Source organism: Akebia trifoliata, chromosome 5, assembly GCF_017979445.1.
Source record: "Akebia trifoliata isolate Shusen 1 chromosome 5, ASM1797944v1, whole genome shotgun sequence".
Taxonomy (NCBI): domain Eukaryota; kingdom Viridiplantae; phylum Streptophyta; class Magnoliopsida; order Ranunculales; family Lardizabalaceae; genus Akebia; species Akebia trifoliata.
The window spans coordinates 30,677,925-30,695,730 of record NC_141379.1 but is presented as its reverse complement, the minus strand read 5'-3'; the positions used below and the strand labels follow the sequence as shown (position 1 = coordinate 30,695,730).

General features: G+C 33.0%; 1 long non-coding RNA gene across 1 annotated transcript; it reads left to right on the top strand.

The window, feature by feature from the left end:
* Positions 1 to 4,286: 4,286 nt before the first annotated feature.
* Positions 4,287 to 6,800, top strand: LOC147402140 (uncharacterized). Its single transcript, XR_015178241.1, has 3 exons — positions 4,287 to 5,381; positions 5,494 to 5,626; positions 6,518 to 6,800. It is a non-coding gene; the product is annotated as an uncharacterized LOC147402140 (long non-coding RNA).
* Positions 6,801 to 17,806: the final 11,006 nt, after the last annotated feature.

Below are 17,806 nucleotides of genomic sequence, written 5' to 3'. Positions count from 1 at the left end.
TGAATGAAGGTCAAACAAACATTATTCGTTGTAAAATAGTCAATTTTCAAAAAAAGAGTGGTGCTATATTGACATCAATTCACACTTTGCTGATGCGGAGGAGAGCACAAAACCATAATACTTTTCACTCAAATCTCAATGCAAAGCATCTATGATTCTGTACACACTTCCACGTCAGCCAAGTGTGCATTGAGGTCGATCTTGAGTCACTCCAACACTATTGTTTTAATAATTTAAGAGTCGTGCTTGGGAGACACAGTATTTACTGTGATTCTCACAATTCTGACATGGAGATGCATATATAATCATAGATGATTTTTACTCGTATCGCAAGGAAACACATCAATGGTTATATGCACATCCCACGTCAGACTTGTGAGAATCGCAGTAAATACATTTTGTCATTTCAGCATTTTTCATAATTTAAACAATATTTATGATGAATACAAAATAGAACTCTCATTCTCTAACTCAATTTGATAGGGTAACTCAAAAACTTACTGATGTGGCAGGTGTAAGAATTCTAGATTTCTTTAGGATACACAATTGCATCTATTTTATGGGGATGTGCAATTGTGTATCCTGAGGGAAATATAAAAAAAACAATATTAACAATAAAATATTATTTTTAATTTTATATTAAAATTAATTTTTAATTATTGATGTATTTATTTAGGGACAACGCCTTCCTACATTTAATAAAGGATAAATTACCATTTCGTGTGAGTTTTAGAATAAATAGCTATGATCTCTCTACCTTCCCGAGAGATTGGAATGTTTCATAGATGATTTATATTAATTTGAGATTTTAAACTATTTTTGGGTGTTTAGGCCAGAAATCAATGGAGTAATCTACAACATCAGGAAAGTACATTAAGCTCTCCCCCGCCTTTGGAATGTATTTTCATGAATCTCTCTAGATAAAGTTTTATACAATACAAGAATAATAAGAAAGAAAGAATAAATTCAATTAACGTAAAATTCTCTAGTATACCATTGCAAATGTTTTAGTTGGATAAACACATGTCAGCAACACCACACATTAACATAATTTGTAAGAATTATTCTAGTCCGTTCAACTTTTAAGGAGATGTATAATTCTAATAATTCTTGTATCTCAGGTTTAGGTTACTATCATGGGTTAGTTGAGATGATAAGGGTGCCTGGGTTTGCTCCCCTGATTATACTTTCGAATCTTGATATGCCCCTCCACATAAAAGTAAATACATTTAAATGTTGAACATGTGCTAGAGTGATTGGTACGTGCGGCATGCCAAAGCAAAATAATAATAATAAAAAGTTACAAGTCTCCATTTCAATAGAGTCACCAAATTTATTGATTAAGAAACTTACAAATAAACCCTATACAAGAAAGCAATAGTACTCTTATTTTTGGATGGGGTTGAAGGAACCCCTACCTTTATTCCGAACCTTCATACATTATAAATGACTTCAAGTAATTAAATACCCTTATAAAAATAATTACACACCAAATATTTTAGCATCAATTGCAAGGGTCTTCAACAATGGTGCAACCATTTTAGGAAGCCATTGTGTTGTTCCCAGTAAATTAATGATAAAAAAAGGCCAATGACCACCAATTTAAATAGTGGTATTGAACTTTTGTTTATTTTTGAAAGAGACTGAACTCATCCCACAAAGAAGATTAAGACATCAAGCATTCTTAGAGTTGAAGAGGATTTAGGGAAAGGGTGGTGATCCAACATGGGGGTGATCTGCAAAGTTCTTGGGTCTAGGTGATGGGCAGCTACCATCACCAATGGGGTGATTGGGGTGGCACGGTGATGGTAATGAGGGTGGCACAGGACCTCTTTGGAGAGGGAAAGATCTTGATGCTTCTAGGGTTTGGAAACATGACACAACAATCGCAAAAATGATTGACACTGTGAAAAGATTTCTTATGCAAGAACCCATTTCAAAAGGAGGAAAAAGGGTTTCTTTGGTGCGGGATTTCAGGTTTTGGAGTTTGATGAACGAAGTGTTGTTTGATGCTATAAAGCAGTGAAGGTATATATATATTTATGATCTTTACCAAGTCATGGTTCAAACGTATAATATAAGTTTGAACATACATATGGTTTGACAACTAATAAACGGGGCAAAGACCAAAGCATTCTAGAATTTCAACTTTTCCTCGTATGGGAAAACTTGAATATTCAGCTTTAAAATGAAAATCAAAATTAAATGAGAAAAAGGTTTACAAAATTACAAGTTTAGTTAACATTCTAATTATACTATTGAGTCGTAATAATCTGACTACCCCACATGGCACACTGAATTGACTCTCCTGACGTGATAAGTTCGGAACCATAGAATTGTATGCCCTGGGATATATGGTTCCCTCGTGATTCACATTTTTATGGGGAAGTACAATTTTGTATTTCGACGTGTACAGAACTACGGTTCCAGAACTTGTCACATCAGGAAAGTCGATTGAGTGTGCCACATGGGGTGGTCAGATTATCACCATTTTATACTTTTATTTAAGTTTGAAAGCTATTTTTCCAAAACAAAAAATTTGTGCGCAACATAAACATATTTTAGATATGATCATTCTTGACTTTTGAACCCTTCAAGTTTCCAATTAAGGAACATGATTCTAAGTTTTGGTTTTGCTAATCAAGTGAACTTTCCTTAATAGAAAATAAAATTTACAATTTTACAAATGTCTAGGAGATGAAAGATTCATCCGATCACCCATAAAAGCTTGTCGAGCTATAGAAAGAAGACTCTCAACATTAGCAAAAGGCTTTGAAGCAAAGGAAGCTAAGGCAGCTACCACATGATTTGCCTCTCTAAACACTTGCTTAACTTCCAATTGAATGTCCTCCAGCAAATGTAAACTCCTTACCACCAAGTTTTTAATTCTCCAAGGGAAAGCAGTTCCTTGTAATGTTTTGAAAAAGTTGACTTGAATTTAAGAGCTATTCATTTTTTAGGTGGGGACTAGTTATTTTTTTATGAGTTTTTTTTTTTATCATCGGGAAGTTGAGGTTATGAATTTTTTCTTTATTGGATCTAGAGCTACCTCATTTTATTAGAGACCTGCTATTGGCACTCCCAACTTTTACTAATTACACCCCAATTAAAAATAAATAAAATAAAGGAATGGTTTCAAATAAGTAAAATTGGGGTGCCAATAGAAACTCTCTCAGTTTTTTTTTTTTTTGTGCTAAATTTCTATTTTTTGGGTTAGGATTTTATTTGAGTGTAATTGTAATTGCAAATATCTGCTAAAATTGTTTGGATGAATGTTATATTATTTTGTAATGTTGAGTTTATAATTTAATCGCCAAACCTTTGTAATGTTTGAAGATTGTGTTTTTATCTTTAATTGAGGTGTGATAAATAAGAGTCGTGATGAATGCACACACGGTTTTGATACGCGACTGACTTGGCAAGGGCACAAAATCATAGATCTTCTTCATCGGGATACACAAGCAAAATATGTGCAGTTCTCAGCTGCATACCAAAGCCGCATGCATTCATTATTATTTGATAAATAATTTAAGAAATTAAGGTGTAATAACTAAAAGTTGAGGTTCTTAGCAGCTCTCTTTTATTGGGATGGAGTTGGAGGAGAAGATCTGTCATCTGTTTTTCCGAGTAGTTTACCAACTCAAAAACATGAGGGGTAGTAGTTATAGTATTCTAGCTGAAAAAGACTAATTATTCTTTTGGCTTTGAGAATAGTGAAATCAGTGTGACTCCATGATTTTTTATTTGTTTTGGGTTTTTAACAAAAATTTTGATTTTTTTTTTCCGCTTTTCTCTTTTGTAAGAATCATAAATCTTCCTTGAGATACACAATTGCATCTATTTTTTTGATAGATCATTTTTTGTAAATCATTTTTGATGGGGTTAGAAGTTTTGGAATGGGCTGATTTTTGGTAATGATGATCTCCTCACCGTAGAGATCATCCTCACCAAAAATCAGGTTCAAGAGACATATGAGAAAACATATGTAAAAACAATGTAACATTAATAAATTTTGAAAATATGGGTTAGAAGTTTTTGATTGAGCTGATTTTTTGTGAGGATGATCTCTATGATGGGAAAATCATCCAAAAAAAAAATCAGTCCAATCTGAAACTTCTAACCTATATTTTGAAAAACCATTGTTTTTTCATATGTCTTTACATATGGCCCTTGAACCGCCCCCATATATATATGTATGGGGCGGTTCAAGGGCCATATGTAAAAACATATGAAAAAACAATAATTTTTCAAAATATGGGTTAGAGGTTTTGGATTGAGCTTATTCAGGTATTGAGAGTTTGCCGGAAGAAATTGGTAATCTCACTAGTCTAAGGTGCTTAGATTTGACAGGGACGATGTGGTTGTCAAGAGTTGCACCAAATGTTTTGTCAAGGCTGACTAAGTTGGAAGAATTGTACATGGGGAGAAGCTTTAAGAAATGGGACATGGAAGAGGAATGTTCAGGTAGTAGTGGAGGCCAAAAGAATGCTAGCCTTGCAGAGGTAGCATCATTGGCAAATCTGGTGGAACTAAAAATCGACCTAACAATAGAGGGAGTTGCGTCTGCAGAAATATCCTGCTCATGGAAAAATATAAACAGCTATCTTGTATGTGTTGCTCCCATGGAAGAAGCCTATTTCCAGAGTGGACACTCTTGGAACTTTACGAGAACGAGGGACCAGAGGGTATTCGAAATCTATAAAGGGAATCCGATTCGAGAGAGCCACTTCTTTAATCTTAGAATCTTGCTATGGTTTCAACAGTGTTACAGACTTGGATGCAGTAAGGGGGGGTTCCAGCCACTTGGAAGTTCTTGTTATTCATAGATGTGATGAGATAGAGAATCTAATAAGGATCGCGAGGAGACTCCACAAGATTCATTTATATGTTTGAAGGAATTAATTATTAGAGAGATGGGAAACATGAAGAAAATTTTGCATGGGTTATCATCCCCCAAAACCTTTGGAAATTTGGAAGTTTTGAAAATTAGAAAATGCAATAAATTGAAGAGTCTCTTCTCATTCCGCTTAGCACGCTATCTCCAACAACGAAATCATTTGGCAGTAGAGTTCTGTAAAGATTTGGTGGAAATAATTACAATAGAAGATGATGAGGAAGAGGAAGCAGTGGATCATCGGGAAGGTTTGCTACCTCGGTTAAATTTTGTTCTACTGCTTGAGTTAAATTGTCTAACAAGCATCTGCCGAGGAAGTTTTCTTCAACATTGTCATGTGAAGCACTTTAAAGTGGTTGGATGTCCAAATTTGAAGAGGCCTGTTTTCAGATCAGAATTAAAGGTTTCAGCCAATAACTCAACTTCTTTTATAGCTGATTCGGAAGATGGAGAAGATTAGATTATAAATTCTCTCAAGTAAAATAATGTGAGAGCAAAGATCCCTTAATAAATAATTCTTTCTTTTGGTTTCTATTATAATATTTTACTAATTTTATGAGAATCTGATTCAGTGCCAATTTTTTTTTTTTTTGATACAGGTGGATCCGCGTTAGACGGTTAAAGTGCTTCTCTTAGTAATTCATCGTTTCTCACAAGATTTTGCTCCATTTAGGTTTGCCTTGCTAAAATGGAGGAAAACATTAATTTCAGCTTGTGTTCATATTTAAGAAGGTGAGTCAGACCCACTATTTAATGCGTCATCGAAACTTTTTTTTCCTCCATCTTAACTTCTAAATTATTATGTTAATTGCAAAATTAACTTCATAATAAATTTTTTAGGATATTTAATTATTTATCAAAAAAACAAAATTAATGGTATGATTTTGCTCAAAATTTTCTTGGTAATATATATATTTTAATTATTTACCCTTAACACTGGTGATTAGGGAATAATCATTTTGTAGTTTCTACCAACTTACATTTATGTAGCAAAAGACTTGCGAATCGGGAACTAATTTTGCAATTTTAACCAAATAAAAAAGCCTTAATTTGATTTAAGTGAAATATTTTCTTAATGTTCAATAAGAAATTACCATTATTAAAACTTTATCAAAAAAATTTTGGGATCGGCTGAACAACTCTTGTTCCTCTAATCAACTTTGTCTAACGTCGTATCTTATGTTAATTCAAATATCTTCGTACCCACTTTTATTACCTTGAACCCAGATCAATATCCTTTTTTTTTTTTTTCTCATTCTTCAGAACATTCTAGTTACAAGTTCCTTCTGTTAATATTTATAACATGTACCAAATATTTTTTACATGAATCCTGATTTGTTGTTTAAAACAGAAGTCTTGGAGGTCTAACCAATGACAACACGGGTTAGAGTAAATTTGGGTGCAGATTGATATAATTTTGGAATCTTTGTGGTTGTTTTAGTTTCAAAAAATGTAGATATCAATCATGGGTAAGACATATTCAAAGATAACAAAGAAAATGCTCGAGACCTCTAATTCCCATAAACAGAACATGTTTTTTTTTTTATATTTACATTTTCATCTAAAGGTTGGTATAATTGTTTGGTGAAGGATATTGCACTTACAATTGGTTTCTATCCACAGGCCAACTTGTTGATGCATCAGATTCTTCATTCGATGGCGCGCAATGGGTATTGCAAGAGTTGGGACGGATCTCAAAATGGCTGAGAAAAAATTACCAAAATCAATTGTTTCCCATTTTAGAGGTGAATTGCTCCCTAATGTAATACTTTGTTTCGTGGACATCTTTTAGTGACATTTTGCGCTTAACGGATGTAGAAGTTAGCTTTTTGCAAAATACAATTAAGTGTATTAAAACCCTTGTGAAATTAAGTTGTTTTCATTTCAAGTGTGGTTTACTTAGATAATCATTTTGATTGTTTAGTTCTCTAGAAAATAGATGGTGATGGGCCTCCTTCCAAACCATCTATATGTCATTCCATTGAGTTAAATCAATATTCATTTACAAACAAAGAGTATTTTCATAACTCACCGGGGGGTATAGTTAAGATGGTAAGAAAGGATTAGGATTACTCCTCAAGTCTTGACTTCGAATCTTTTTATGCCCTTCCACATGTGACTAGTTAAATGATGTCACGTGATAAGGTGTTGGATATGATGTGACCTCAAGAATTAGTTTTGAGATATCATGTTTAAAAAAAAAAAAAGTATTTTGATACAAATTGAAGGTTCTCTTAAAATGTTATGGACGAAAATAAAAAAGAAAGAAAGAAGACATCATACAATGAAAAGTAATATAACTCTGGATAGAGTTGAGTGGCGAAGTAGGATTTGTGTCACTTACCATGACATTTGGGTAGTATGTAGATGATAAATGAGTTTTTGTTCTCGATGTTGTAGTCATAGTAACAAAAACTCCGTTTTTTTAATTTAAAAAGTCTTGCTTGAAACGTGTTTCAAACTTTTATTGATTAAAATAATAAAAAAGAATCAATTTTTTCCTTTTTAATAAAAAAAAAGAAAACATGTCTTAATGTTTTAAACACGACTTTGGACTAGTATTTTGAGGCTTTATTGGAATAGGCCATAAAAAAATGTCCCTGTAAACTTGAACATTTGGCTTAGTTGTAAAATTCTTATCGTGTGTGCTTTAGGTCTCAAGTTTGAGTCTTAAAATTATAATTAGATAGAATGCTCTCAAAACATTAAATTTGGAGAGCCAAGCTCTGAACATAACAATTTATCATTCGGCTTGGTAAGGTTTGATCTGACCATTAGACTGGCCAAAGTTTGGAATTGGATTTGGAAGCCTCAGCTAGTTAAAGCCCTGACAGCCCTATCCCTTGGTCTGTAAGAAGGAATATATTGTTTTGAATAATGATGAATGTATGGGATTTTTGTACATAGCTGACGTGGCAAGGGCACAGATCCGCACTTATTTTTTTCTTGTGTATCCGATCAAAAAGATCTATGTTCTTTCCCCTTACTGCGTGCATTCATCACAACTCTATTTTACAGAGAGAGAGAGAGAGAGAACTTTTAATTAGAGAACTGCTATTGGCACTCCATTTTTACTTGTTACACTCCAATTAAAATTAAAATAAATCAATGTTTGAGATTAAGTAAACATTGGGACGCCAATATAAATGCTCTCTCTATTTTTGGTTAGATTTCTATAGATATTTTTTTTTTCAAAATGTGCATCTTTTACAAAAGTTCCAATTTCAATACACTGTTCATTTTAACTCCCAAAACATGTTTTTAAGTGAGTTCGTTGGTAGGTATTTTAAATTAAATTGATGATCTTGTTGATAATAAAGTGACTTACTTGCTGGTAAATTTAAAGAATAAATTTCGTTGATAAAAGTGACGATCTCGCTCACAAATTTAAAGACAAATATCCTTATTTTTTTTAAACGGCAAGGTCACTAGCAATTGTCATCAAGTTCATTATTTCTTATTAATGAGATTATCACTTCAAATTAGAATACCTACCAATGAATTCGCTAGAAAACATGTTTTGAGAATTGTAATGTTTTTGGTAATGTTGAGGTAACAACTTGAACCAAACTTGTGTAATGTTCTGATGGTGTGCTTTAATCTTTAATTAATTAGAGTATGAAAAAATAATTTAAGAAATTGGAATGTAATAAGTAAAAGTTAGGGTGTTTGTATTGAAGATTTGGATTAGGTCAGAAGAAGAACTTCATGTTCACCAAATTTCCACTCTTTTTTTCGAAGGTTTAAAATGTTAAAATGTATGTCAAGAAGTCCAAAACTCCAAATATAAATGGAAAGAACCTGGAAAGTAAGAGGCAACCCCCTTCTTTTTTACTCTGATAAAAGTTATGAAGTTATATGAGATAACCTCCTCTGTTTTCAAATTGAACCACCTCCATTCGGCCTTCTCTCGTGTAATAGTAAAGATTTAGTTATTAAATGCTAGTCCTACCAGTATATCCCAATTTATATTTATCTTGTTTTTAAAAAGCTATGTAGTTTGAACATCTGAAAGGCCTTGAAAGCAAAATTTAGCACGGACAGAACCCACCCACAAACTGGCACGAATGACATGAAATCCATCTGTAAAAAATGTGTTGTAGAAAATCAATAATCTAATTATCCTACCAGTTATCTCTATCAATAAACCAGACATAAAGAGTGCTTAGTCTCAAGAGTGGTAATAAGCCAAGATAGAAGCATTGTAATAAATACCCATTTTATATCAGTGGACCTGGTATTGGCCTGGCCTGTGGTGTAGTACAATTAGGCCTATGTAGTTTAAGCTGGGTCAGGAAAGGCCCAATTTATTTTTAGGATTGGAAGGTTGGAGCATTTGACAGCTCTAAGTTGGTGAGAGGAATTGAGTATTTTGTAGGGAGGCTCTGACTTTATTTTGGGTCAAAAGCTAAATTTCACACTTCTCTCCTTTCAAGAAGGCCAAATATGACTCTCATAGGATATAGGTGAGAAACTATGGGCTCGAATTTAAAGCTTATCGTTATCTACGAGAATACCACTGTATTAAAAGAAAAAATAAAAAAATACTTGTGGCCTTGGCCAACCTCAAATAATTTAATAATGGGAAGAAGATCATGATGATTGAACTTAATTCAAACTTTGCACATAGAAAAAATATTGTTGGTCAAAGTACTCCAACCATTAGCTCTCACAATGCAATTCTATAAATACCCATCTCCTCCTCCAAATTAAGAATTCACATCTTAAATTAAATCACAAGAAAGAGTAAAGCAAACCAAATGGCATCCAAATGTGTTGGTGGTAAGATCTATGATTTTAATAATTTAATTTGTATTATGGGAGTATGGTATAAGAATTAATATTAATTTGTTTTCTGGTGTTATGTGTTAATGGTAGATGGTAAGGGTGCATGGCCAGAACTGGTTGGGGTGAAAGGAAAGATTGCTGAAGCGACGATCGAGAGAGAGAATCCATCTGTGAATGCTATCATTGTAAAAGAAGGACAGAGTGTTATTCTTGATTTCCGTTGTGATAGGGTTTGGGTTTGGGTTAATGCGCATGGCATTGTCACTCGAACGCCCATTATTGGTTAATTAGCAATAATTAAGTGTATGTTTAAAGTAATTATTTACCATTATTATTTGTAATGTTGTAATACTATTAAAGCTTTAAGGGTGCCCCCTGAAAAACTGGAGCTCATAAGTATGTACTGTAACTTATATAATAAGAGTGGGCTTTAATAAAATATTGTGATTGATCTCTTTTATATGATATTAAGTCTCTCTCTCTCTCTCTCTCTCTCTCTCTCTCAAATCAAGCGTATGACATCTATACCCATGATAATTGGAAGATTTCGTGGCCAGATCAGATTTTCAAAATCAAAATCAGCCCCTACCCCCTCCAAAAAAAGAAAAAAAAGAAAGAGGTTTGGTCCATGGCTTTTAAATTGGATGACGACCTCTAAAATTTCAAATTCAGATTTAACCATGAAAAGTTTAAGAGAGAATTTCAGAAGTTGTAATAATTCACATCAGATAAAATCCTATAGTTTTGAAACTCGTGGGCATGGTAACAAGTTTGGATTCGGTGAGGGGTTCAATTTGATTAATTAAGGAAAGTTTCATATAATAAAATCGGAATATTTTTTGAGATTATATAAAATATTTTATTGGATTTGTTACCAAAACCAACCATCTTCAATCTCTTTCTAAATCCTATTTTCTTTTTGATGTTTGAATGTTGAAAAAACTAATGAATCACTTGAGGGATTGCCAATTTGCCAAATTAATTGACTTAACATTAAATTTGGAGAATTTTACTATTTTTTGAAAAATTCAGAGAATTTTGTGACTATGCTCATGGGTCGATTCAAAACTCAAAGTCGACTTGATTGGATTTTGTTGTGGCCAATTAGCCATCTTTGATGATGGAACCAATAACTCACCAAATGAACTGGGAAAATTAACGAATCACTTGTCAACTTTGCCTGAATGAGCTTGAAAATTAACCATCAGAGTTAGAAAACTCGGCTAAGTATTCAACTATAATAATATTTTGGTGGAGAACAAAAATAAATATTTTTAATAATATTGAAATATAAAAACTAATTTTTAAATTTTATAAATATAACATATTCTTGCATAAGTAAGAGGATGAGCATCGTTCAAATTTATAGATTTTCTTAAAGTTCTAAAATTTATTATGGAAGGTTTAAGATGAGAGTTACAAACATCAAAGGATGGGGAGAGTCACCTGATCAGCCCTCAGATTACTTTGGCACATATACCTCGAGCATTGCTTCTAATTCAATTCCATTGGTTACACGTGTACTAAAAAAATAAAAAAAACTGGTGGAAAGAAATTTCTGAGCGGTCTAACAGATCGGATTTTATTTTATATATTTTTCTTCAAGACACCATGCCATTGGTGACACAGCTTAATTAGCACATAAATTTCGAAACCTCAGATCTCTGTTCACATCATAAGTAACTATTCTTAACCCAACTTTCTTTACTATAATCAAATTGTTTAAGACCACTTAAGGAGATGGTTTAGAAAAGTATTTTCTTTTTAATTTTTTTTTGTTAAAAGTCATGCCAATATCATGTTTGACAGTTTGAACTACTACACCATTTATTCTATTTAATTCTCAAAATAGTAGAAGATTTGGCTTTGGATAGATTGAAATGATAAAAAAATAGGCTTAATTAGTCGAACCAAAATCTTTGGGATAAGGATTTATTGACTTTATAGATATGACTTACACTTCCACTTTTTGTTTTGCTTGGTGGGTCGTACGCACCATCCCACCCTGTCATGCGACAACAGGTAAATAGTCACCGTTTTGGTTCTGCGATATATAGAAATTCAACGGTGAGACCTGAAAAGCAAACCCAATCACCCTTACTATCTCAGCTAACCCTGGTGGGTATGTACACTTCCACTTACACACTTGTATTTCATACTAAATTTTCTCTTAACAATGTGTTCTAGATAAGATTATCCATTAACAATTATTACTCTTCATAATGCAAATGAGAAAATGTCACATATCTACCACTTTATATTTAAAATATTATTGAAGGTTGGTAATTAGAGTGTACAAAGCTTAAGTAAAATCCCAAAAATTCAACCTGTTTAATTCAAATGAGAAAATGTCACATTTACCTCTTTATATTTAAAATATTGAAGGTTGGTACTTAGTGTGTACGACCCAGCATTCAGTCTGTTCAGATTGAAATCGAACAATATATTAGAAATTCCTGTAAGTCAAAAAAAAGGTGCTTGGTAATAAATTTGAGGGTGATTTAGGTTATACCCCCTACACGTTTTGCTCAATATTTGAGATGCCCCTGACTTTCAGACAATGATATGCCCCTTGAAAATGACCTACATACACTTATTTCAATTTAATTATTAAATCTTCAGTCACTAAGGTAAATATTTTTTACCATTCGACCTTAAGATTCTATCTCTTTAAACCTTACTTCAAGGACAAGTAATTTGGTGAAAATCTAAGATTTTCTACAAGAGGTTATGATGAGGTCCAAAATGAGGGATTAAATATAACTTTTAACAGAGGTTGAAGAGCCTATTTAGCTAGGAAAAAATGTTTAGGAGCATCAAGAAGATGGAATTTCAGGAAAAAAAAACTCTTAAGAGTTTTTGGCAAGAGATTCAAGGAGAGGGTATTTAAGTCATTTTCTTTCAGCCTTCAAGAATAGACCGAGATCAAGGGACATGTTGTCAGTTTTGATAATACAGGGTTATGTTTAAATATGCCTAAATCTTTTAAAAGGTGAGATGGGAAGGGGATCCACGTTTCGTACAGCCCAAATAATTGGAAAAAAAAACATAATAATAAAGAGAAGCAGTAGGTGAGGATGGACTACAAAATTTGAACTCCAAATCGGTTTGTTGGTCAAAATACGCTAACCATAAGCCCTCACAATACTGTTCTATAAATACCCATACCCTTTCAAGAACTCTCAAATCACAAGGAAGAGCAAAGCCAAAGAGAAGAAGAGAAAAAATGGCATCTGAATGTGGTGGTGGTAAGATTGAGATCAAGTTTTAGTTTATATATATAGGGAAGCGTTTAGTAGCCCTAAAAAAATCAAATATTGTGCTCAATATTTGAAATGGACTGATTTTTTGTGAGGGTGATTTCTATGGTGAAGAGATCATTTTCATAAAAAATCAGCTCATTTTAAAACCTCTAACCCTAATTTACATGTTAAAGAATCGTGGATTGCCTGATTTTTGTAAATCACTTTTTATGCGGTTAAAAGTTTCGAAATAACTAATTTCAATGAGGATGATATCCTCATCATAGAGATCTTCTTCACAAAAAAATCAGCTCATTCCAAAACTTCTAACCTATAAATTGAAAAAATGTTTGATTCTCTTTAGGATCTCCAAATGCCATCTATATATAATTATATATAGATGTGTGGTGTAAGAATACGTGTTTAAATATATGTTAATTAATTGCAGATGGTAAGAGCGCATGGCCAGAATTGGTTGGAGAGCAAGGGACTTTCGCTGAAGCAACGATCGAGAGAGAGAACTCGTCTGTTAATGCGATTATTGTGTTAGAAGGATCGTTTGTTACTCCAGATATCCGTTGCGATAGGGTTAGGGTTTGGGTTAATAGCAATGGCATAGTAACACGAGTGCCCGTGATCGGTTAATTAAGGTTTTACAAGCTTATGGTAAAATTAATAAAAAATAGTTTTTAATGTAATATTATTGTTAAAGAGTATTGCCCCATGAATGTACTATGTACTCCATTTAAATAAATGTGGCTTTAATAAAATAGATAAGTGGTCTTTTACTTATATGGTGCACTATGGTAGTAAGACCAATAAATCATAGATTTCATTTTTAGTATCACCATTTGGTGGATATAACCAAGTACATAATTTAGGATGAAATTACTTTTAAGTTTTTTAATAAATGTAAATCGATCCAACCAAATTGAACCAGGGTCCATTGTGCGACCAATATGTCATGTTCTTTGTCCGATTTATGTATTCAATTTTAAAACATTAATATGTTCATCCCCCAAGAAGGATAGAGAGGATAGACGCCATAGAATGAGGACATTGAAGCTAAAATCTAGTGGTGTCAATAGGTAGGTTGTTATGGTTTGCGGAGCTTGATAGTACTAGTCAATAAGGAGGTATTGTTAATGAAGTCATGTGTTCCCGCCAATCAAGCTTGGCACGGAGCTTACTAGTTAGGGGGTGCGCGCGGGCTTGCCATCGAAAGAAATTTTCCCAAGGGTATTTTTGTTATTTCATTAATATTATGTAAAATCCTAATTAGATTTTCTTGGGTATTTATATTTCATGTTTTGGTGAAATGATGTAATCTGTAATCCAAGTTTTCTCTTTATAGCAAAATCATTGTGATTCATGGATGTACCTCAGTCTTGAGAGAACCGCGTAACTCTATGTATTTTTCTGTATGATTTTTGTTTTGTTTCGATTGACCATGTTTTCTTAACACGGGTTTGGCCAGCTCGACCTATAGTGTATGGGGATTGTTCAATAAAGTTAGAGCAAATCATTTTTAGGCCAATAAGAGTTAGTCCCTTTTCTAAGAGGAAATGCTTGAAATAAGGGTGGACCCATAGATCTACCAGCCTGACCTATTTGTAATTTTGTCTTCTATTTTAAAATAGAAAGTTTAAATGGTAGAGGTAGCTTAATTGGGTTCAGCTTTTTATAGAAATGGATTCAGGTTTTCTTAAAGAAAATGAGGAGGGAGGAGGGATCGGGACAGATGATCAAGAAGAGTAGATTTTCATGGCAGAGAACAAAAATAGGATTTTATAGAGAATAAATTATTAGTAGAGACAAATTTCTCCTCCAAACAAATATAATCTGAATTTTTAAATATATAATTAAATCTGTAATTTAAAATGGAGTTTGACTATAAAAGATTCAAGGCTCTCCGGGCCAATAATACTTTGGGCTATTTGAATACAAAAACAATTACATTTTTTTATTTGATTTTTAAGTTTGGTGGCTTTCTTATGCAAATAAAAATGAATAAAGAAGTGGGCTTTGAGTGTATGTTTGGTAACAATACTTCTAAAATTTGAATGGAGGTGGTTCAACTTTAAAATTCAGACTTCAAAAGATTTAATCTCATTTGTTTCGTTTCAGATTCTAGATTTTAGAATAGAATTTCAGATGTTTTGAACCTACGATGGGAGGTGCTGGATGAATCCAGAAGTTCTAAATCAGAAATTAGAAAGAAAAAAAAGCAGTTTGAAACTTCAGACTTCAACCTTCAAAAGTGTTACCAAACACAAACCAAATAATGGTGAGGCTAATGTGCAGTAAGACATGGCGTGTTGCTTGGCATTGATTTAAGAATAATACTAAAATGTTTACATAAACAAAAAGACACTCAATTGTCACGGATTGTACACATAACCATACATTATTTTCCACCAGGTGCACAAGGAAAAAAAATCTAGGGTTTTGTGCACATTCCACTTCAATTGAGTGAATTTGACTGTTTTTAAATCAATTTGGCATGACTCTTGATTTAATTGTTAGATCTATAGTGAATAATACTAAATTGGCTCGAAAAAAAAAATATACTCAAGTGAAGTGGAATTTGCATATAATCAAAGATTTTTTTTTTTATATGTATCTTGAGGAAAATAATAATCTATAATTTTGTGCACATTCCACACCATGGCCTGCTCCCTTTACTTATAGGTTATTCCCATTCATCAACCACGTCTTCTGGATCTTCAGGTTAGTTAATGGAAAGCCCTCTAAAAATAAGAAGTTATATATTTAAGAAAGATAAAGGACGTGATTGACATGGTCAATTATTCTTAGATTATGAGGATACTTTCTCAGTCCACTAAGGAAATAACTGAGCTCGTCCCAAGCATCTACTCTACTATATCACTCCAATAAGCAATCAGCTCAACTCAGCTATGTTGAGCTGATTAATGTTGTCGGTACCACAGGTTTGAACTATGGTGGAATATGGTCCTGCCTAACCTTTCAACCCCTCTCAGATCATATGATACATTTAGCACCAGGGATTTGATCCGAATTCTATCTAATTATACATGTACATATACATATCTCGATAGTATATTTACTGTTGAAACTAATTCCAAGGACAAATCATATGATTGAATTTTGTGTTTTAACATCAGGATCATACATTTTTTCAACTAAATACTAAAATGCGTTGCAGTGATCTCTTGAAGTTTAGAGATTAAGTCTTCAATAGAGAGATGATTAAATTGCTTAGCAAGCAAAAACAAAGAAAAAAAAGAGATGACAAAATTTGGAATGAGATTGGTAATTTGTTTTATCCCTATTTTAATAAATTGGGAAGAGCCCATAACATGGGTACAATGGAGCTAAAGTGAGGGGTTTGAATAGGCCAGTCCATCCCAAAACCTAGCCCCAACTAAAATAAGTTCAAATTACAATTGGAATAGTTTTTCTATGTTAAATCGAAAAATTAAACAATAGTGGTAATTTTGGATTTTTGCCATAAAATGATATTAGTATTATTTGTTTGGATAATATATATTTTTTTCATTAGAAAGAAGTCCATAATGTTTGAATGAAGTAAGAACATATCAAATTAGAAATTGAGGATAAATTACAGGAAATTAATTGATTGATGTCCGGCAGAACTAGAGGCGGGTCGGGCTTGGACACACAATTTTTAGGCCAAGCTTGGATTATGATTTTAAGAAAAAAAGCCCTAGTGTGGATCCTATATTTCAATTCTTGAAACCATGAGAGTGATCATAGTCTTGGCAAATTATATCACATAAGCTTCCTAGTTAATAACATCTATTCAACATTTATCAGTTAAAATACAATTCTTTAATGAATCGTATTGGAGGGACTTTCACTTGACATGGATTCACACTTTGCTGATGTAGAGATGTGTACATGCAGAACCATACATGCTTTTCATCATCTATAATTCCGTGCACACAGCCATGTCAGCAAAGTGTGGATTAATGTCAATTTTAAAGCCACTCCGGTATTATTCTTCTTTAATTTTGGTTAGCCTGACACCAACATTTAGATGTATTTCTTGTTGTGAGACAGAGCGGGTGTAGAGCTAGGATTTTGCCCATGCGGGCAATCGTGAGTAGAAAAAAATTTGTAGGGGCAATTAAGAGTGAAGTTTTTATTTGTGGGAACTGTTAAGAGTGAATTTTTATTTATTTATGAGGGTAATAATTGTAGATTTTCTTATCCATCGCTAAAATCTGTCACAATAGTCGCTAGTCTAAACTTTGAAAATTCTTGTGGGGGCCGGTGCTCTCATTGTAAATCTGCCCCTTTGAGAGAAAGAGAGAGTTTGGAAGCTTAGATTTGGCTTTTTTATTTTTAAATTAAAAAAAAATCTATATATATAATATGTGCGGTTGATATCTTTGAATTTGAAGTTTTGATTTTGACTAGCTCAAGATTAGTCTGAATCCAATATTCCTATATACTTAGGGTGGAGGATTGAAACCCTCCTCCCACACCTCAACACATGCCACGTAAGGCACAATCTTAAAAATTAAAGGCTAAAATATTTCCTTCTCATAATTTTCTTAGATTATGGCTTACGTGGCACGTATTAGAATGTGGGGGCAGGGTTTCAATCTCCACCACAGGTGTACATGATTTGGACTCGAGAAGGATAATTTCATTTTTGCATGAGATGTGCACTATTCAAAGATCATTGTGGAAGGATACGTGAGAAGAAAAGTCTTTGGGTTTGTATCAAAACGTAGATATTAAAATTGGCTTGGCCAAGAATCGAAATTGCAACTTTGGACCAAAGAAAAAACATTTGCAACTTTGGGATTTAAAAATGCTTCTAGAAACTGTAAGATAAGGTATCTGATGAAATGTAGTTTAGGAGTTTTAG